This window comes from Cryptomeria japonica, chromosome 2 (assembly GCF_030272615.1).
Source record: "Cryptomeria japonica chromosome 2, Sugi_1.0, whole genome shotgun sequence".
Taxonomy (NCBI): Eukaryota; Viridiplantae; Streptophyta; class Pinopsida; order Cupressales; family Cupressaceae; genus Cryptomeria; species Cryptomeria japonica.
Window position 1 is genome coordinate 22,684,940 of NC_081406.1, and position 24,229 is coordinate 22,709,168.

A 24,229-nucleotide genomic window follows, 5' to 3' on the forward strand; every position below is an offset into this window, starting at 1 on the left:
CAAGATCATAACACCAGTATTTTTACGTGGAAATCCAAATGGGAAAACCACGGTGGGATTTGAACCCACAATATTATTCCACTATGGCCAATAGCAAAACAATATTACAAAATGGGAATGCACGGGCATTCAGGCACACTGTCTAGAGCTCACCGCTCAATTACAATAACCCAGAAGGATAAAACCCTCAGGGAAGTCTCACTGACTTACAAGATAATTACAGTGATGAATTACAATGTATGAACTCTAAGATAACATTTACTATGCTTGGATGAGTTCTAGTTAAGCACAAATGAACTGACTAGAGCAACTTCTCTGTTCTGCCCTATTCATTGTTTCAGTCAGCTATCAGATCAAGAATGTGCACATGAAACTGCGCCAAAATGGATTGTCAATCACCTCTCACTCACATGTATTTGCATCATTCACCAAAAATATCATCTACACCAAACTTATATACCGACACCCACAAAATATGTCATACATCATGTTGGCATGAAGGTGTAATGTGTAGTCACATGTCGGCTTGACTGGATCCAAAAAGATAAGTTCAGATCATCAAAACAGTAATAAAATGATGTTTCTAAGTCGTTCCAATCAACAAGAACACAATTTGTAGAACACAAGATGCCACTGAGAGGGGGGGGTGAATCAGTGGATTCCAAACTTTAACCTTTTAATCCTAAGTGTATGTGTACCAGTTAGCAGATTTAATACAAAGTAAACATACCAGTGAGATAGGGGAAGACATCAAGAGAAAGCAGACACAAAAGGAACATCGCATAACACCGAATGTATGAGGAAAATCCAACATGGGAAAAACCTCGGTGAGAAATGTTGTTGGAGTCTACTACTCCAATCTAGCCTCACAATAAACATTGATTACAAAGTTTAGGGCACCAACCCCTACACTGAGCTCGAACTCAATGATTACAAAGACATATATCAATACAAAGTAATAACCCGGTTACAAATGAGTTCTGTAACCTCTATAATCTTTCCCTCGGTTCTACTCTTCTCAACCGGTCTTCCTCTGCTCCGCTCTTTGCCGGTTCTCTGCTCACTTAGATGCACTATTGTTGGAATACAATGAATCCAAAAACATTGAGAGTGGGGGGGGGGGGGGTGAATCAGTGTTCTGCAAGTAATAGAAGATTTTAACCTTTTATAACATACACATATAAATCGGCAAATGAAGAAACATATAAAATGAAGTAAATAAACCAACCACATGAATGAACACCATAACACACAAAATTTATACGTGGAAAACCTCAAAGAGGAAAAACCACTGTCAGATTTGTGACCCACAATATCAATTCACTGGCCATATGAAAGATATTACATATCATGGGGGCCTGCACATGCAGGAAGGCACACTGCCTAGAGTACACTACTCAACACAAAAGAGTCTCACTGACTACAAGCTTCTGCTCAGATAAAACAATACTGGTGAACTCACAAAATGCATCTGCAATGCCTAAAAGAGTTCTGGTTAAAGCTCTATTCTGTACCGGTTCATAAACCCTGAACCCTTCTACCGATATCTCCTTTCCTCCAAGAATGCTTTACAAACCATCTACTGATCATAGCATGATATTATATTCGCATACAAATGACCTACATACATATCCTTCACATCACCTTGTTCTACTACCTTGTCATGTTACAAAATGACCTAACAGACTGACTTATATACCCTTTACAAACAATATGCCTTATGTTGGCTTACGATACAAAAGGGTATTCAATGTTGGTCCTATACAATAATTACAAAAAAAATTTACAAATAAAAGCTTTCAGATCCCAAACTGATGTTGGCTTCACTGAAGTGTTGGATGTCGGTGCTAGTGCCGGTGATGACCCTGAATACTCTAATATTATTGTATGCCTCCAAATGCTGGTATATGCCTTCAATAGAATCTTGTTGCCGTCAATGACAACATATGAATTCAATGAGTGTCAATTGCCAACAATCTCCCCCTTTGGCATTGATGGCAACACTCATGTGAAAAATGGATTCCCTGTCAGTTCAACTAAAACATGCTCCCCCTGAGTTGATTGACTCTGTCTATAATATACTCTGTCTGATATCTCCTCCCTAGGATTATATATATACATATTTTTCACATACATATACTCCCCCTTTGGCATTAATGCGGAAGACCGGTGAAAGAATTGAAAGAATAATTACAGATTACTTTACTAGAGCTTGACCAATCTCAAGAGTTTTAGATAATATTTCTCTAGCAACTATACATAGGTATCCTAGCCGGTTTTGATTATTTCAAATATGGATACAAGTCCACTCAGTAAATGTGCAAGTGTTTCTTTCTCAGTGACTTCTGTCGGTGTGGGCTTCGCAAGCATATCCATACATTCCCTCTTATGCACACCAAGTGAATCCAATCTTGGACTCACCAAACCTCTGAGACTCCTTGCTCTCTGAATGATCTTGTCTCTTTCCTTTTCAAAAGCAAAAACTTGGTTCTCCAAAGTCAAAATTTGTCCATCAATGGAAGTTGTAAGTGAAGTTAGTCCATCAAAAGAATTAGCAATATTAGCAATCTTTTCATGTAATTATTTTAACCTCTTATCTACATTTTCTGTAAGAATTTCTATATTACAACAGACCCTGTAAATGTTAGTACATTGTTTCAAATAATTTTCATTGAGTACAAGTTTCTCTTCAACCTTCCTCTTCTCTATCTTAATAATCTGGTCAAAAGTGGATTTCTTGGCCAAAGTAAATCTTTCAAGTTCTTTCTTGTCAGAAATATGCTGGAATGATTGAAAGTTTTTAGATATGTTCTCTATCAATGCCTTAAGCTTGTCGGAAGGGCTTGCTTCATTTTCAATCATACAATCAGGAATCAATCTATGCAAAACTGTTATTGACTGATCTATTATTCCTTTGTCTGTAGATCCTTCCTTCATTAGCTTTTGAGTAGCCATCATCATTAGCTCTGTGGGACTCATCTCTATGATTGATTTCTTCTCAACTTGAGAAGTGTCAATTGCCAAAATTTTTGTAGGGGAATCAACTGCTGGTATAGTCTCCCTTTCCTTTAGATTTGGTCAGAATTGTGGGAGCAGTTGCCTTAGCAAATTCCTCTTGAGAAGTGAGAAAATCAAGATTCTTTTGTAAGAATTTAGCCCAACCATCTTTGGTCTCATTTATTATCTCATTGACTCTACCCATCATTAGGCCTATTTGTCGGGTTTTGCTGCTAAAGATTGTTCTATTTGTAACATCTATACACCTTTTCGTTTCCTCATTATTTATAGAGCCACACATACTCAAAAGTTCAACTTCTTTGATCTCTTTGTCTCTCCTAATTGCATCTAACTTATTATATAATGATAAAGTAATTTCCTTCAAAATATCTACCAAAGCCTTCTTATATATGTCTAAATATAACAAAATTGCTTCTTCTATTTCATTTTTCTCATTATCATCTAAATCTTCATAGAAATTTGACACATTCTTCAGAATTCCATCTTTAGTTACCTCATCAATTAACTCTGCACAAGTCATTGGCGAGATGATGGTAACATTACTAGATTCAATTGCTTCATCAATCACACTCTTTTTCTTCTTGTTAGGGGTTGCAGGAGCGGATGGAGCAGGTTGCCTCTTCTGAGTAGGTTTCCTTGTCGGAGGTGTGGATTCATTTGTTACCTTTCTAATTAGCTTCCTCCTTAGTTCCACCTTCTTCTCCTCTACCGGAGGCTTGTCACCTTTCTTCCTCTATACCCTTCTGAATGCAAGAGGTTGATTATCCTTTGGATTAGAGTCAGAAGTGATAGAAGAAATGAAAGTTTCAGGCCTCTTCACCTCAGGAGCACTAGCTACTGCCGGTTGATCTACTGGTTTAGATCTAGAACCTAGTTCTGTATCTATCCTGTGAATTACATTATGAACAAATGCAGACATTTTGTCTATTTTCTTTTCTCTTCTTTTCTTGTTGAAGCCAATTTTGACCTCAAGAGCCTTCTCCTCTGTAGTTCCAAAGTGTTTAGCCTTTTCATCTAAAGGAGCATCAATAAGAATTTTAGCATATAGCTCCAAGATGTTGTCATCTAGTTCATAACCCAATTCAGTGACCCATATAGTTCTAGGTATCTTATCTATTTTTACCATGAAGCAAATATCAATGGAGTATTTCTCCACAATGTGTTTGGAGATTCTCTTCCTCAGTCTCATGTTCTCCTAAATTTTTTTTAAGTAGCCCCAAAGCTTCTCATCCCTGTTACTACCAAGACCGGTGATTGCATCTTTGATATGCATACCTATTGGTATGTCATGAGCCCAATGTTTCTTTCCCAAACCTAGTAGCTCATTCATGAAGTACAACATCAAACAGACAATAAGATTGCCAAACCGGAAAGTTCCTTTCTTAACACCTTTGATCTTGCCAAGATTATTCATTAATTCACTCCTTAACCATTCACACAAGTCATACTTTTCATTATTTTTTATCATTTGGTGTACAACATGGATACAGGAACTGGCAATAGAGTTCAATCGACATGATTGAGTTACCTTGTAGCCAATGATCATGCTGGCAAATTTCACATTTGTGTCTTTGATGGTGCTGACCCTCATTGATCTTCCATCATGGGCTGCGTCGGTGAGCTTCTCAACCACAATGTTGGAGATCTTCTTACATGGTTCCTATCCAACTTTGGGTAAGCTGGTGAGTGCTTGAATAGCTTCTTTGGTGATCATGTGGGGACGGTCCAGCTAAATGAATTTATTATGGACCTTGATCAGAACATATCTGATCACTTCATCCTTGAGTTCTGGAATATATAGGATTTCTTTAACCCTAGATCCTCAATGATTTGATATTCCATCTTGATTGTACCGGAGTTGCCTAGTATCACAGATTGATACATTCCCTTGATTTCCTCAGTGCCTAAATCCTCCAAGGTGCAGTGAATATAGGCCCTGACATCTTCCACATAAACCATGCCATCAGGAACCTTTGAAAACGTGCCAGTAGAGTCTTCCTTCATAGAAATTTGGGGAACTTCCTTGAAAACAAGCCTAAGCCTATCCTTAATCTCAACAACAATGGGATTCACAATGAAAGTAGGAGCAGATGATGATCTAGATGGCATTTCAAAGAAATACCTAGATAACAATCGTTGGTTGAGGGGTTTTGATTACTTCTTAGATGACTGCTAAAAATTCTTTGGAATGCCTTTGCTAGCTCTTGATTGCCTATGATTCGCCTTTGCTTCGCTCTGGTTTTCTTGAGTGCTGGGTGAGTGAAAATGAGTCCATTTTCCCTTTTTATCTACGAGTAAACCCTAATTCATCACTGTCATAAATGCTTAGTGATGTACCCTATCGGATGTCGATTTCACAATTTTATGCCAGATAAACCTCTATCAATGATCAATACCACTCTCCAAATCTTTTCTAGGGAATATGCAAGATTTGCAATGAATTTTCCAACCCCTAAGGCGTATGCCTCAGTTACGAGTTAAATTTCTTGTCGATGCAGGAATGCTCTATTCTACCGGTGGAGTTACAAGTGAAGTTACCGGTGTAGTTGCATCTTCACTTGGTTATTCAAATTTTCTAACCCATCTCTTGGTGTGATCTTTTTGTATTTCATCTACCTTCTACTTTCCTTTCTCATTTTCTTTATCATTGCTAACCGGTGTAGTCTTGCTTTTGCAGTACTTAGCAATATGACCTATTTTGTTGCATGCATAACATGTAACATTGTTCTTTGAATTTCTTTGACATATCCGGTGTCATTCCTTGACCTACATTGATTAGCCAATTGTCCAAACTTTCCACATGCATGACATTTAACATTCATTCTGCAATCTTCTAACTCATGACCATATTTCTTGCAATTTGTACATTGATCGGGAACTGAATTGTAGTTTTGATTTGCTCTATTTCTACATTTGTCTAGCCATATGCCCAAATTTATTACAGACAAAGCATATACCATTGAATTTGTAAGCATTAGATTGCCTTACCGGTTTCCTCTGGTCTGATGAGTTCTGCATACCGGTTGTCTGATCTTCATTTGCAATACCGAAGCTTTCGCCTTGTACAAATCCAAGTCCTCTAGAATCTTCACTCTGCCTTTGTCTTTTCAATAAATCATCCAACTATGCAACACTAATCCTGATTTTTTCTTTATACTCACTTGTAGTAGTTAGATAATCTCTCAGAGTCATTATTTGTCTCTCTAGCTCTTGTTCATTATTCTAGGATTTTACCAAATCAGTTCTCAATAGATTATTCTCATGAGTCAATCTACTACATTCTTCAAATTTGTTCTTCAGAGATATAGCAAGATTTTATTCCTTCTTCTTTCTATCCTCAATAGCTTTTGATAACCTCATAGTCAAGTCGTGCATTTCATTCTTCATGAGCATGTTAGCTTAACTCAATTTTTGACATTGTTCCTTAAGTGCATTTTTCTCTTCATCATCCTGGTTTTGCAAAAGTTCCTTTCTCTTAGCTTGAGCAAATGATAACCTTTCTTGCAAAACAAGAATGAATTCATTAGTAGAATTCAATTCATCTTGAAGTTTTAAGTTCTTCATCCTTTCAGCATCATAATCCTCAAGTGCCATCTCAAGTTGCTTCTCCATAGCTATATTCAATGATTCTAGTTTTAGGATCTTTCTCAAGCTGTTAAACTTCCTCCGAGGTACCAAGCTCTGATACCAATTATTGGAATACAATGAATCCAAGAACACTTGGGGGGGGGGGGGGTGAATCAGTGTTCTGTTGGTAATAAAATATTTTAACCTTTTATAACATACACATATAAAATAGTAAATGAAGAAGTATATAACATGAAGTAAATAAACTAGCCACATGAATGATCACCATAACACATAGAATTTATATGTGGCAAACCTTAAAGAGGAAAAACCATGGTGGGATTTGTGAGCCACAATATCAATTCACTGGCCATATGAAAGATATTACATAGCATGGGGGCCTACACACTGCCTAGATCACACTGCTCAACACAAAAGAGTATCACTGATTACATGCTTCTGCTGAGATAAAACAGTACTAGTGAACTCACAAAATGCATTTGCAATGCCAAAAAGAGTTCCGGTTAAATCTTTGTTATGTACTGGTTCATAAACCTTGAACCCATCTACTGGTATCTCCTTTCCTCCAAGAATTATTTACAAACCATCTACTAATCATAGCATGATATTACATTCGCATACAAATGACCTACATACATATCCTTCGCATCACCTTGTTCTACTACCTTGTCATGTTACAAAATGACCTAACAGACTGACTTATATACCCTTTACAAACAATATGCCTTATGTTGGCTTACAATACAAAATGATATTCAATGTCGACCCTATACAATAATTACAAAATTTTTTTACAAATAAAACCTTTCAGATCCCAAACTGATGTTGGCTTCACTGAAGTGCTGGATGTTGGTGTCGGTGCCGGTATCCGCCAGCGTATGTCTCCAAATTTCGGTATATGCCTTCAATATAATCTTGTTGCCATCAATGACAACATATGAATCCAATGAGTATCAATTGCCAACAACTATTGTTTGCCACCATCGGTACTCTTCACTCTGTTGGTTCTGTCTACTCTGATCTCTACTGATTCTCAGCTTACCGGTCAGGCCCTGCTCAGATCTTTCCTTGCTTGATCTTCACCGACACTCCCACTGCAGTGCAACACCTTCTGATGCCTTCCCGCAGGTTCTAGCACCACCGATTCACTTGACTACAACACACTTTGTAGCTTACCGATCACTCTGATCTTACTGGTTAAACCTCTGTTAAACCCTCTTACTAGTTTTAACTTCCAACACTTAGTCACTATGATCTTTGATGAATTCTCTGACTTGTTCGCTCTTTGCTGCACTTTCACTCTCTTCTCTTCAATATCCAACACCTAATCATCTAGCAACATCAATCAAATATGATCTTTGGTCTGCATATTTATATGTGAGCTTTCCCTCCATGACCAAAATTCAAACTTCACATGTCTAGGGTTTCTTCATCAACCACGAGGCGTACCAAATCCAATAAGATCTCATTCCAAAGATTGACCACCTGCAATGGATCACTCAACTCTACCAATCCCATTGCTTCCAAAAGATGTTTTCTATATTTAAGAAACATGACTTGTTTGTCGGTACTTGTCAATCACAATGAATGAGTTCGTGGTCCCCTTCACCACATCCGATCATCACTGGTACAATCTTGCATTGATTAGTGCATCACTCAGATCTTCAATCTGCATCGAGCCACAAACCTCTGCAACTCACCCATGATTTTCAGGGTCAACCATAAATGCAGACTTAGTCGGCAACTATCTCATTGACTCACACTTCACCGACCACATCATGCATGACACCTGTGTCCTACGTGTCATCATCGTCGACTTCCACCTCTACTCCGACCACTATGTCGGTTCATGCTTTGTCATTGACCATCATGCTACTGGTGTTCACCTACTAGCTCACTAACCTTGTCAGTTATACATCAACCGGTCAACCTTCAAGCCTGCACTTTGTTGTTTTTCTGGTGGAACACATTATTCCGGTCACCTAACCTTGTCAATCCACAACAACTCATCTTCATCAGACAAGAGCTCTTCACTTGTCACTTTGTCAGCTTTACCAGTGGACATCTATACCAGTAATATCTCCTGCTTTCATACCTATAACATGCATGATATCATCATGCCATTAGTCTTCAACTGTCAATGCATCAATCTGCATCTACATTCCGGTTGCAGTCTTTGTCTGCAAGTGGTAAGCTTTTCCTTCTCCTTTATTATCCTGGACATCATCTCAACAAGTTTGTCAATGTGACAAACTCATCACACTTACTCTTCCTCTTCTATTCTTGTGGCACATCATGCCTTCACATGTTGAACAGGTGCATATCTTTGATTTTATGCACCAGAGGCATCCACAAGTTTCACTTTGTTCATTCGGTACATGTCTTCAGTCACTTGCCTTTAACTTCTTTGTCTTATCCCCTGATCATTATCACTTACCGATGGGAGTCTTGTTGTTTCACATTCACATCTTGCATACTGGTTGTGCACTTCTTCATTGGATCAACCTTGCTTTCTTATCGGTCACATGCTTACCGGTTGTCACCCATACACTGCCAACACATCACTCACCGGTTGGCATTCCATACCGATCTCCAATACTTACTCACCAATCAACCTCATCTTCTAACATGTCGGTTGATATCCCATGACCACAAAAACTAGTTGACATCAAAGAAAGCTATGCCAATAATCTCCCATACCGGTTGCCATGCTATACCGGTTGACATCAATGACAGCACAATGCCAACACGATTCAATGCACCACAATCACCAGAAAGCTTCCGAACCCAAAAAATGCTTCGTTCTACCTGAAATATTGGTTAAATAGTTACCAGTTAACACCTCCTTCCGGATAAGAAGAATTGCGATCGTTGGATTGGATCTCCATGAAGAGTTGTCGTCAATGACAACCCTAAACCAATAATCATCCACCGAAGACCACCAAAAGTTATTGGATGAGTGTCAATTGACAACAGAGACAATATGAATGATAACTGGTCCTAAAATATTAAACAATATGAAAATAAGACGAAAGTTAAAAGAAGCATCTAATGGATAAAAGATGTATGCAAGTAAAAAGAAAATTCATAGAAGTTCTCAATTAAAAATGTGTTTATAAGAGTTAAAGCCCACCAAAGTTTATCTCGTTTGCAAGAAGGCTAAGTTAACACCCCATTATGTTGAACCTTTAAGAGATAATAAGTGTAGTGGCTTATTGAATAGTTTTACCTCCAAGTCCAAGTCAAGTCCATAATATATTCCTTGTTTTGCTCCGCAAGGAATATGTAACAAATAGTAAACATATATTGAATTAGGATACCTTATAGTTCCAAGAATGAATAATCATAAGAAGTAGAGTAGTGTAAAGTTCATTGCGATTATTATGAAAAAGAAATGTCATATAAGAAAATGCTAGTGAGATGCAATAGTTCTGAAACTTGTTAAAACGCGAATATTGTATAAGTTTTGTTTATTTAGATATACTTATTATTATTACTTCAAAAACTTTTAAAATTATATATATCTATATTAATTAGATGAATATAGTATTTATTTTTAAAATATATTTTTTAGATTGTAAGAGTCAGGTAATCACACATGCCCTCTTGTACCACATGGATTGGGGAGAGATTGGACCTCGTGACCTCATGCCTACTAGAAGAAGCTCTTACCAATCAAGCCAGACCTGGCCCCAATTTTTGAAATGATTTATTATTAAATAATTATAATTATAATTAAATAAGTAATTATTAAAATAAGTTGAAATATCTAAACATTATCTTGATAATTTAAAAACTAGAAATATTTAAGTATTAGGATTCAAAAATGAAATAAATTAAATGATAATTTTTTTTTAGGAATTAAATTAATTATTTCCTTTTAGCTCTATTCACATGATAAAAATATTAGAAAAGTTAAAAAGAGTTAATTATCTTTTATGTTTGAATTTATCTTAAATCAAATTTAAATTATTATTTTTTCTTTATTTTAAATCTCAATTATTATCCTAAAGAATATTTTTGAATTATCATATAAATAATTTATAAACAAAATATTGAAAAGAAAGAAATAAACTAGTATTTTAAAGATATTTAAAATAAAAATTAATACTTAAATTAATCAAAAATTTGAGAAAAGATTATAAATAAAGAAGAATAAAGTGAAAACCAACAATAATTTGCTAGAAGACTATAGGAATTGCTACGTAGAAAGTAAGCGAGAACTAGATTCAACAAGTGGAATAGCATTTATCTAGGTGAGTGAATCTATCCAAATTATGTATAATTAAAAAAATTAAACTAGTTAAATTTGAACTCATATATTGTTTTTAGACGTGTAGTGTTGCGGTTAAAACACTTCATTGGTGTAGAAGCCACCAAGGTTCAAATCTTTGTTGGGCCACTGAGATTACATGCCTTGTGCCTTCGCTGGGTCATTGGGCTCATGAGTTTGATCAAGTGAAGTGTGGGGATGAGGTCCCCCGTTCATGCCCTCATCGGTTCGTAGCTTTGATTTTTGTGTGTGTGTCACAATAAGCCTATAAAATAAATTTTATTATTAATTTTATATATACTAAAGTTTATTTTATTTTTATATGGTAAATTATATTATTATTTTAGATTGACTTTAAAAGTTTAAAATTTAAATAATAATAATTTTAAATTTCAAGTTTTAAAATAATTTACTTTTTGTTGGATTAATAGTACTTTATAAAATTAAAGGACGGAGTGAGATTGTTAAAGGAATGTTTTTTCGCATTTATGAAGGATTAGGTGGAATCCAGAGACAAAAGGAGAGGCACATGGAGATATAATGGACAAAAAAGAATGGAGAGATAGGGATGGAAGGATCACTAGAAGGATCAAAGATGCCAAGATGGATTATGAAGCAAAACCAACAACTAGGGATGGTATTTGACGGAAAGAAGATAGGAGCTAGCGCAATACCAGACCCAGGAGATTCGAACCTAGGAGTGATCAAGCAACAAGGGAAATGATGAACAACCTAAAAATAGTTGCAAATAAAATTACCTATTTTCCTATAGTAGAAAATCATTATTGTGGAATCTCCTTAGAAGGTGAAGAAGTGGCTAGAATGATAGTTGATCTAAAGGAAAAAGCTTTTTTTATGAAATGGATTGGCAAATGACCAACATTGATTAGGGTTAGAAATGAAAATTGGGGGCAGGGGATCACTCTCAAAACACTCCCCAATGGTTTTTTCTTGGTAGAATATCCTATAAGAACAATGAAGAAGTCCTATAAGAACACAGAAGAAGTAGATTTTAAACCAAGGACCATATATGATGGGAGGTCATGGGCTATATATTAAGGATTAGGAATGCAATTTCAATCCCCTAAAGGAAGAAATATTTGACACCATTACCTGGTTAAAATTACAACTTACCAACAAAATTGGGCAAAGGAAATACTTAGGGAGGTCAATAACAAATCAGGCACCTTCGTGAAGGCTAAAAAATCTATGAAGGATAGAGACTGTAGAATATATGTGTGGATTTATGTCAAGATTAGGCCCATACCACACCTAATTGAAAAGATAGAAATCCTATTTGCATCTGGAGTGTGGCATCAAAAAATTAAAATGGAGGAAGAAATGATCATATGCAAAACTTGCAAGAAAAATAGGCTAGTTAGAATAAGAGTGCCAAATTCAGGATAGGTTGGGGGAACAACAAGAATCTAGAACATCAAAGGGTTTGGATTCAAAAATATCTCCAAATGTGTGCATCAAGTGAGTCTTCCTCAAAGGACTAAGATAAAATTAGGAATGATTCAAAAGGAGGGAGATCAAAAGCTCAGATTTTAAAGGAGGATGGGCATTTGATGAATAGAGTGGAAAATATGCTAGAACCAACATTCAAATCATCAGGAAAAAGGACAGAGGATGAACCCACAACCAATAAAACCATAGAGAAAGAACAAGGGATTTTAGAAAGTCATGGAAATCTTGGGTTAGCTAATGAAGGGATTCCCTCAAGATCGAATCCCACTTATGGGGAGTTAAAAAAATCTAGAATTTAGTAGTGTGTAAGATCACAACCACAATGGAAACAAAGGACAAGGAGAATATCCCTCCTAAGGAAAACCTAAATGAGGAGATAGGCTTCTTGGATGAAGAGCACATTGTGGTGCAGGGGCACCATGATAGTCCATTTTTGTAAATGAGGTCTTATGTTAAGTTTTAGGGTGTTTGCATTTTCTTTGGTCCAATAAGTTCATAATAGACCATTTAGACTGTAACTAGAGTCATTTGGTTTCAAACTTAGAAATATTGCAAAATCTTGTATAAGTGTTATGTGAAAAGTTGCAAAAATGCAAAAGGTGGGAAGTTGAATGGTCATAGGATTTGAAAGGAATTTGTGGTTGGTTAGTTATGGTGGAAAATGTTTAAATAATCCTTTTAATAGTCTAGGTCAAGGTTAGTGGTTATTGGACATGGTGTATTAGTGAGAAAATCAATATAACACACTGTTTTCTTGCACTTTCTATTGGTTTTTCGTTGTTATAGATACTTGTATGGATGTATATGGCCTCCTTATGATCGAAAATGGTTTTGTTTTTTATATAATTGAATTACCTAACTATGGGTTGTGGTGGAAACCATTTTCATTAATTTTTAAATAAGTTATGACCAATTTACCAAAAACAGTCTGAAAACCTCATGATTTTGGGCATAGGAAGTGCATAGGAGTTAGGGTTGGTAGAAACGATCTTGGAAAATGATTTGTAATAGTTGTAAATGTTTTGGTAGAAAATTTAAGACATTTACAAGCCATTTTTATGATAGTTTGAGGCTTGGAGTGTCAAAACCTTGTTTCAACCTAGTGGAATAAGCCTAACAAGCCTTGGAGCCGAATTACCAGTCAATTTTTGGCTTTGTTGTTCCAAATCATCCCATATCCATTTAAATATATGTTGTATAAGGACCAAATGGGTACTCAAATATGTTCTTATATTTTTTATATCTCATTTGAATGAAAATTTATGCCCGAAAAAGCCCATTTGCTACTTTAATTAGGCCTAATCCACTTCGTAGTAGTCAAGATTTGAGCCCTTTCTTATGAAGTACACCTATCTCATTTTTTGATATGTTTTTAAAATCACAAAAGGGTATTCAAAACTAGTCTTATTTTCTAGGGGTGGAGCCTGGTTTGGAAATTATTCCCTATTGAACCCTTCAGGAGGGCTACTAGGATAAATGAGGGTTTGAGTGTGAAACCACCAAAGTTAGGGACTTGAAACTTGCAAGGGCATATAATAGTGATCGCTTTCACTTGAAATAGATTTATAAACCCATTCTCTATATCACATTGATTTTAAAGAATAGGAAGATGACATTTTGGAAAGAATATCTATATGTGAGAGCCTATTGACCAAACTTAAACCAAATCTTTGGAAAAAAATATTTAAAGGGAGGAAATCAAATAAGGTGATGCTATAAATTGAAAGAAATGAAAAGGGAAAATGAAACAAATATCATAGAAGGGAGTTTCCCTTCCCCACTCATCATGAGGGTGCTAGTGCGGAATGTTAGGGGCTTAAATGCCCCTAAAAAAGATGTTTGATCAAATGGCAAGTTGATCAAGCTAAAGTACATATAATTTTCTTGTAACAGATAAAAATATATCATGCCAATGCAAATGATCTCTTGAAAAAGTGGAGACAATGACATGGCTTATTTAGAGAGGCTAATGGTGCATCTAGAGGTCCTGGTTTGATTTGGAACCCTAACAAGCTTAGTATAGAAGATGTGGTAGGAAATACAAATTGGTAGTTGACTAAAGCTAGATTAGACAATTTACAAAACATTGTCTTCCTCATAAATATCTATGGCCCTACCGAAATAGATAATAACCCAGAGGGATTGCAAATTACATAGATTGACAAATGCATTTTCATATCTCAATCAAAGTATGTGAAGGAATTGTTGAATAAGTTTGTGTTAGATGATTCCAAACTTGTTGGAACTAGATGTAAGATGTCAAAAGATGATGAATCTCCGAAGGCTAAGAAAACCTTGTATAGATCTATGACTAGTAGACTGCTATATTTGACTCAGACCAGACCTGATATTATGAATTTTGTATGTCTTGTTGCAAGATTTCAAGTTGATCCTAAGGAAAGTCATGTTACTATTGTGAAGAGGATATTTAGATATCTGAAGGGAACAATTGATTGTGGTTTGTAGTATTTGAAGGATGATGATTTCACTTTAAAAGCTTATATAGATGTTGACTAGGTAGGTGATGTTGGTGCAATCTTTTTGGGAAAGAAGTTGGTGGCTTGGGCAAGGAAGAAGCAAAATGCTATCTCTTTATCTACTGCAGAAGTTGAATACATTGTTGCCGCTAGCAATTGTACTCAGATACTTTGGTTGAAGAAGACACTGAAGGATATTAGAGTTGTTTATAATGAGCCTAATGTTATATATTGTGATAATTCTAGTGCTATCAATATCTCTAAGAATCCAGTATTTCATTCTAAGAAAAAAATATATCAATCAAGTTTCATTTCTTGAGAGAGAAGGTGAATGACAAAGAAGTCGGATTGGAGTATGTATCTATAAAGGAACAGATTGCAGATATCTTCAGGAAGCCTTTTCCTGTAGATACATTTGTATATATGAGAGAGAAGTTAGGGTTGATTTCCCCTCTTGCTATGAACTAGATGCATTAAGTTGCATCGATTCAGTGGACTTCATAGTCTTATCCTAATATTCAGATTGATGAGTGGGTGTTTCTATTCAGGGGGAGTAGTCAATGTGTGGTTCAGTTGTTTAGAGTTGTTCAATGTGTGTATAAGGGGGAGAGATTATCTAGTAAGAGGGAGACAATAATTATTTGTATGTTTCTTTGGCATTGTTGTCAAAGGGGGGGAGAAGCATGTGAAAAATTGCCTTATCTATCTGAGATAGAGAGCTATGTGTGCATGATCTTTGGGGGAGATTGCTGGAATTGTTTTCTTTCTTTGCATTGATTTTTTTTCACATTCATATGTTTCCATCAATGCCAAAGGGGGAGATTGTTGGATATTAGAGTTGTTGTAATGTGTTGTTTTCATTGATGTCAGCATATTACCATGTTTCTTGTGTTTCGGTGTTGTAGAGAGTTGGTTTGAGTTGATTTACTGCAAATATGCTGATGTAGATTAATGGATTTTGAGATACTTATCTCTAGTTGATTTAGTATGAGTTTCTGTGTTCTGGAAGATGATTCGATCGAGTAATGTGATCCGGTGTGATGATTGGTTTTTCTGTTGGTTCTGTATCATAGAGTTATGGTTTCTAGTTTGTATTGCTCTGTAATTTATTCATTGTGTTGTGTAGATTTTGGAGAGTGTTTGGGACATTCATGTGTGTCCCCAATTCGATTGGTTCATTATTGGGAACTTCACAAGCATATCTTTAAGTTTATTGTTGGTATTCTTGAGCTCCGATGATGAAATAATGGTGATCCTAGTTATCCGAGTTGTTGCAGAGGATTTCAAATTGCTTGTTGATGTTCTCTGATCATGTGCTATGCGTTTTGGTGGTCCACGTTGACTATGGTGTGCGTTATTGAATATTTTATTGGCCTGGTGGTATACTTTGTTTTATGCGACCTTTTGGCCGACCTAATGGTTGTTGCATGTTGTGGATGATCTTGGAAAGATATATGGTTGTGTTGTGTGTTCAAGGATTTTATTTAGGTCCATTCTATGTCTTTGCCTACATTGTATTGGTCTGCATATGGATTTATGTATCGTGTGATGTAATTTTGTAATTAGGTCTTATGTATTGATTCGACCTTGAGGGTAAGGTTGATGAATTGCATAAATAAATGTAATATTGATTTGAGAGATGTGATATTCATGTGTGAATATTGTTTTTATCATTCAGTAGAAGAGAATATAAGCGAAGAGTGCAAAACAGTGTGCAGAAGTGTGAAGAGAAGAGTTTGAGTATATGTGCTTAACCGGAATTGTAATCAAGCATTTGGAGATGATATTCTTTCAGTTCATGTAATCCGGATTGTTGTCTGATCTTTGTAAGATAGTGAGCCTTCCTAGGTTTGTATCCCTTCGTTGTTTTGATCAGTGAGATCTAGGTAGTGTGCCTGAATGCACATGCATTCCCCATTGTAATATTTACACATACTACTGTAGAGTATCATCATATTGTGGGTAGGTTCCCACTATGGTTTTTCCCTTGACCGGGTTTGCCACATCAAAAATCCATGTGTAATGTGTGTTGTTGATGTGGTGTTTATCTTTTGTTTTGTTGTTCTTGATCAGATTTGAAGTTAAGGTTATTTTGGTTAAGTTTGGTGAAAACTGATTCACCCCCCCCCTCTCAGTTTTCCTGCATTGTTGTTGTCAACAATTGGTATCATAGCTAGATCCTCTATAAGGAGATTGACTGCTTGAGGAGATCTGGGATGGAAACAATTATTTTCAAGGAGAGTTTGAGATTTGATGGAACTAATTACTCTATATGGAAGAACGGAATGGAAGTGAACTTGAATTATCTTGGAGATGATTATTGGAAGATTGTGAAGAATGCTTACAATGTTCCTTAGAATGGTCCTATTATTGTAGCTGAGATCAAGGATACTAAGCATAACATAAGAGCTAAAGAATCATTATTGAGTGCTCTGATTGATGTAGAGATTACTAATGTGATGGGATTGCAGACTGCTCATGAGACTTGGGAGAAGCTAGAAACCTTGTATGAAGTAGATAAACATGTGAAAGTTGCTAAATTGCAGAGCTTGAAAGGAAAATATGAGATGCTGAGAATGGGAGAAGATGAGAATATTACATCCTTTATGGCTAAGGTGAATGATCTTGTGCTGAACATTAGATGTATTGATGGAGTCCTTGAAGAAGAGATTGTAGCTAAAGTGTTGAGATCTTTGCCTCCTATTTATAAACATAAAGTTGCTGCTATTAATGAGATCCAGATTGTGACAATTGTGACAAGAGATATGCTAGTTGGTAAGCTTGTTGCTTTTTAATTGAGCAAACCTGGTGAATCACATGGAAAAACTGAGACTACATTTAAAGCTACTATATCAGGGAAGCAAAAGTACGATCTAAGAAAAATTTCAACTAGGGTTTCCAGATATGAAAGAGAAATGAGAGAGATGGAAGAACGAGAAAAATAATTGGAAGAGCTTGAAGCACTTATTGCCAGAATATTTCCTAAGGGAGCTAGTAAGTATGAAGGGAAGTTACCTTTGAAATGTTTTTCATGCAATAAGATAGGCCATTTTGCTTCTAGGTGTCCTGAGAGAGCTGAAAGAGTTTCAAAGTATGATAAGCCTTACAAACCTAATCGCAAGTATAGATATCAAAAGAAGTATTATTATGCTATTGATGAAGGTGTGACAAATCATGAGTCTGAGAAAGGGAATTCAGAAGATGAATTTGTGTTTATTGCTATCAAGGAAGATGATCTGGTACCTATGGATTCTACAAGTTGCATTGTTGAAGAGAAAGCCTTGGCTGCTAAGATTGATGAGAAAGATGAATGGGTGATTGACAATGGTTGTTCACATCACATGAGAGGTGATAAAGGTAAATTTGTGAATATGGAGAAGTATGATGGCGGTGTAGTAAGATTTGGAGACAACAAAGTTTGTGTAATTTGTGGTAGAGGTTCTATTTCTCTTTATGGTAAGCATAATATTGATGATGTTCTATATGTTGAAGGTTTGAAGCATAATGTTTTGAGTGTTGGAGAGATGGTTGGTAAGGGATATGATTTGCAATTCAAGAATGGGAAATGTAAGATCTTGAATAGATCTAGTATAGAAATTGCATCAGGAACTAAAACTAAAGGTAATATCTTTCATTTGAATGCTGGTGAGAAAAGTTGCTTGATTGCTCAGATTGATGAGAGTTGGTTGTGGCATAAAAGGATGTGTCATGTTAGCTTTGACTACATGATCAAGATAAGTTCTACTCAAGTTGTTAGAGATTTTTCTAAGATAGTAAAGCCTACTAATCCAGTGTGTAAAGAATGTCAGTTGGGAAAGAAAACAAGAATTTCATTCAAGAGAAACTATATACATCTAATGGGTTATTAGATCTTGTGTATATTGATTTATGTGGTCCTTCTAGAGTAAGAAGCTTGTAGGATGACATATACTTTATGTTGTTGATTGATGACTATTCTAGAGTGACGTGGGTCACTTTTCTAAGGGAGAAATCCGAAGCACTAGAGAAATTCAAAATATTGAAAGATAAGGTGGAGACAGAGATAGGATTGAAGTTGAAGTATTTAAGATCTGATAGAGGAGGACAATTCACCTCTGATGAGTTTAATTCTTTTTGTGAAGAGCATGGAATCAAGAGACAATTATCTGCTCCACGAACCCCTCAACAGAATGGAGTTGTTGAAAGGAAGAACATAACTATTTTGGATGTTGCTAGAACTATGATGATTGAAGGAAATATTTTGCATATCTATTGGAGAGAGGTTGTTAGCATTGTTGTGTACACATTCAACCGAGTAAATATAAAAGTTGATTCTGGTAAGACCCCTTATGAGTTATGGTTTGGTCACGTTCCTACAATTAGATATTTTAGAATCTTTGGAAGCAAATGTTATATCAAAAAAGATGAAGATATAGGAAAATTTGATGCAAGAAGTGATGAAGGAATATTTTTAGGATATTATACTAAGAGAAAATCCTACTGATGTTACAACAAGAGATTGAGAAAGATAGTGGAAAGTGTGAATGTGAAGGTTGATGAGAGTTATGAGAAGCAAATCAGAGCATGTGGATATGATTCTAATGATCAAAATGTTACTTCAAAACAAGTGCAGACTCTAAGAATGAAGCAGAGTGGTCTGGAAGAGACAGTAGATCCGGGTGTTGTTGGTAGTGAACAAGTTCAAGGAACTGAAAATCATAATAATCAGAAGACCCCTAGGTATGTAGGGCTGAATCATTCAGAGAATCAGATTATTGGTGATAAAAATAAAGGTGTGATGACTAGGAGAAGAATTGTTGCTGAAGAGACATGTTTGATTTCCAAAATTAAGCCTAAAGATGTTGTTGAAGCTTGCAAAGATGAAAATTGGGTAAAATCTATGGAAGAAGAGTCAAATTAGATTGAGAAGGGCAATACATGGGAACTTATTTTGAGACCTAACGACAAGAATGTAATTGGTACTAAATGGGTGTTTTAGAATAAAATGAATGGAGATGGAGAAGTTGTTAGAAACAAAGAAAGACTGATATGTAAAGGTTATTCACAAATGGAAGGTATTGATTTTGAGGATACTTTTGCTCCGGTAGCTAGAATTGAAGTTGTTAGACTATTTCTTGCATAAGCTGCTCATAAGAATTTCAAGGTATATCAGATGGATGTGAAGCCAACCTTTTTGAATGGTGAATTGGAAGAGGAAGTCTACATTGAGAAACCGGGTGGATTTTAATTGATAGATGAAGGAGACATGGTGTGTAGATTAAAGAAAGCATTGTATGGAATCAAACAAGCCCCTAGAGCCTGGTATGCCAGATTGGACAGGTACTTGATGAAGTTGGGATTCTATAAAGGTATTGTTGATAGTAATTGTAGACACCTAAAATTGTCCTATCTAATTAAATAAATATTTTTATTTATTTAATTATTTTAGCCTAATTCTTCTATTAATTAAATGAATCTTTACTTATTTAATTAATTCATTTATCCTTTTTCTAGCCTTATTTCTCATTTAAATAAATACTTTTATTTATTTAAATTATCCTTTTCTTAAATTAAATAAATATTTTATTTATTTAATTGATCCCACTTCCTCTATTAATTATATAAATTTTTATTTAATTAATTAATTCATTAGCCTTTTCTATCCATGACACATGTCATTCATCTCTTAATTCCTACACTACCTACCCTCTCACTATTTTCTTATTTCCTCTACCTACCCTCTAATCCTAGCCGACCATTTATCTTTTGCACCTCTTAATCTTATCCCTCCATTTCTTACAGTGTCTTTTATATAAGAAGATACTTCCTTCATTTTCAACCCTAATTAACTAATGAATCCTTGAAGCATTCTTGCATTCAAACTTTTATATGCGATCTAGCTATCAGCCACATTTCTGTTCTTTGTTGAGCTCTTGTGCACACATAAAATTTGAGAGCAAATATATCAAGCAAGATCAATGGAGACAGGAAGAATGGAGATCCAAACCCTATTGGACATGTGATGGTATAATCTTTGTGATTTCATTTGATTTGCATTGTCTTAGGTAATCTTCATATGTTATGGTGGATCTTTGTTGTTGTTAGGCTGGGTTTTTGTGGTTGAATTCATTTAGTCTTTCAATATTGTTGTTTCCATTTTTACCATAAATAGTAACTTACACTTCAAGATTGATAATGCTAATATTTTGATTGTTGAAGTCTTTGTTAATGAAATTGTTTTTGGAGGAGAAGATTATTTGAGTAAGAAGTTTGTTGATGATATGCAAAAAGAGTTTGAGATGTCTATGATAGGAGAGATGAAATTCCTTTTGGGATTGCAAATTACACAGATTGACAAAGGCATTTTCATAGCTCAATCAAACTATGTGAAGGAATTGTTGAGGAAGTTTGGGTTAGATGATTCCAAACCTATTGGAAATCCTATGTTAACTGGATGTAAGATGTCAAAAGATGATTAATCTTCAAAGGCTAACTAGATGTTGTATAGATCTATGATTGGTGGACTGTTGTATTTGACTCAAACTAGACCTGACATTATGAATGTTGTATGTCTTGTTGCAAGATTTCAAGCCGATCCTAAGGAAAGTGATGTTACTACTGTGAAGAGGATATTCAAATATTTGAAGGGAACAATTGATTGTGGTTTGTGGTATCCGAAGGATGATGATTTCACTTTAAATGCTTATACAGATGTTGATTGGGCAGGTGATCTTGATGACCAGAAGAGAACTACTAGTGGAGCATTCTTTTTGGGAAAGAAGTTGGTGGATTAGGCAAGTAAGAAGCAGAATGCTATCTCTTTATCTACTACAGAAATTGAATAAATTTGTGGTTGCTAGCAATTGTACTCAGGTACTTTGGTTGAAGCAGACACTGAAGGATATTAGAGTTGTTTATAATGAGCCTACTATTATATACTATGATAATTATAGTGCTATCAATATCTCTAAGAATCTGGTATTACATTCTAAGACAAAACATATATCAATCAAGTTTCATTTCTTGAGAGAGAAGGTAAATGAGAAAGAAGTCAAATTGGAGTATGTATCTACAAATGAACAAATTGTAGATATCTTCACGAATCCTTTGCCTATAGATATATTTGTATATCTGATAGAAAAGTTAGGGGTTATTTCCCCTTCTGTTGTGAACTAGATGCATTGAGTTGCATCGATCCGATTGACTTCATAGTCTTATCTTGATATCTGGATTGATGAGTAGGTGTTGCTACTCAGGGGGAGTAGTCAGTGTGTGGTTCAATTGTTTAGTGTGTGTCTAAGGTTAGTTTATCTGGTAAGAGGGATAGAATAATGATTTGTATGTGTCTTTGGCATTGTTGTCAAAGCGAGAGAGAAGCATGTCAAAAATTATCTTATCTATCTAAGATAGAGAGCTATGTGTGCATGATCTCCAGGGGAGACTGTTAGAGTTGTTTTCTTTCTTTGCATTGATTATTTTTCACATTCATATGTTGCCATAAATTTCAAAGGGGGAGATTGTTGGATATTAGAGTTTTTGGAATGTGTTGTTGTCATTGATGTCAACATATTCTTGTGTTTCTTGTGTTCTAGTGTTGCAGAGAGTTGGTTTGAGTTGATTTACTGCAGATATGCTAATATGGATTAATGGGTTTTGAGATACTTATCTCTAGTTGATTCAGTATGAGTTTCTGTGTTCCAGAAGATGATTTCATCGAGTTATGTGATCTGGTGTGATGATTGGTTTTTTTGTTAGTTTTATATCATAGAGTTATGATTTTTGGTTTGTATTGCTCTGGAATTTATTCATTATTTTGTGCAGATTTTGGAGAGTGTTTGGGATGTTCATGTGTGTCCTCAGTTCGAGTGGTTCATGATTTGAAACTTCACAAGTGTATCTTTAAGTTTGTTGTTGGTGTTCTTATGCTCTGATGATGAAATAATGATGATTCTAGTTATCCGAGTTGTTGTGGTTGTTGCGGAGGATTTCACGTTGCTTGTTGATGTTCTCTGATTGTGTGCTATGTGTTTTAGTGGTCTGAGTTGATCGTGGTGTGCGTTATTGAAGATTTTATTGGTCTGGTGGTATACTTCATGTTATGCAACCTTTTGGCCAACCCGATGGTTGTTGCATGTTGTGGATGATCTTGTCTAGATATTTGGTGGTGTTGCATGTTTGAGGATATTATTTAGGTTCATGCTATGCCTTTGTCGATATTGTATTGGTTCGCATATGGATTTATGTATCGTATGATATAATTTTGTAATTAGTTCTTATATGTTCAGATGACCATGAGGGTAAGGTTGATGAATTGTATAAATACATGTAATATTCATTTGAGAGATGTGATCTGTAGTGCAAATATTGTTTTGATCATTCAGTAACAGAGGAGATAAGTGAAGAGTGTGAAAGAGTGTGCAAAAGTGTGAAGATCATAATTTGAGTATATGTGCTTAACCAGAACTATAATCAGGCATTTGGAGATGTTATTCTTTCAGTTCATTGAATCTGGATTGTTGTCTAATCTTTGTAAGGAAGTGAGCCTTCCCAAGGTTGTAGCCCTTTGTTTTGTTTTGAGAAGTGAGCTCTAGGAATTGTACTTGAATGCATGTGCATTCCCCATTGTAATATTTACACATACTACTAAAGAGTATCATCATATTGTGGGTAGGTTCCCACCATGGATTTTTCCCTTGACTGGGTTTTCCACGTCAAAAATTCATGTGTTATGTGTGTTGTTTATGTGGTGTTTATCTTTTCTCTTGATGTTCTTGATCATATTTGAAGTTAAGTTTATTTTGGTTAAGTTTGGTGAAAACTGATTCACCCCCCCCCTCTCAGTTTTTTCCTACATTTTTGTTGCCAACACCATGTGTACAGACTAGGTCACCCACCCTATTGGTCCTACGAACTTATTGCGCGTTGAAAAGGGTTTTTCCGTCTCTACAAATAAAGCTTAATTTCAAAGGTACAACTGTGCACCTACTCCCTACACAAAGAAGGAAAGGGAAATGTGTTGGGAATAGGGGTTTGCCTTTAGGTCAAAAATCGGTTTTGGAATTAACCAAGTGGTTGAAATAATGTAATTCAAATGATTGAAAGTAGAAATCCTCCTCTTTGAGGGGATGTTGAATTGACTGAAAATGAAATGCTTATACCTCCTTGTGAAGTTTTGCTTGCCTCCACATGGAATTATGACTTCATGAATTGGAATGATGATCTCCTCTTCAATGCTTGAAATCTTGACTCTTTTCTTGCTCCAAAGCTTGAAGGAAGACTGAAAATCCTCAATTGCTCTTGAATGCTTGAATGCTTGTTCTCTTGAATTCTTGAAGACCTCTTGTGTGTGCATGATAGATGATCAAATGAGAGGGGAAATCATCTTATATACTTACCAGTAGGATGAATTAATTAATTTTTTGAC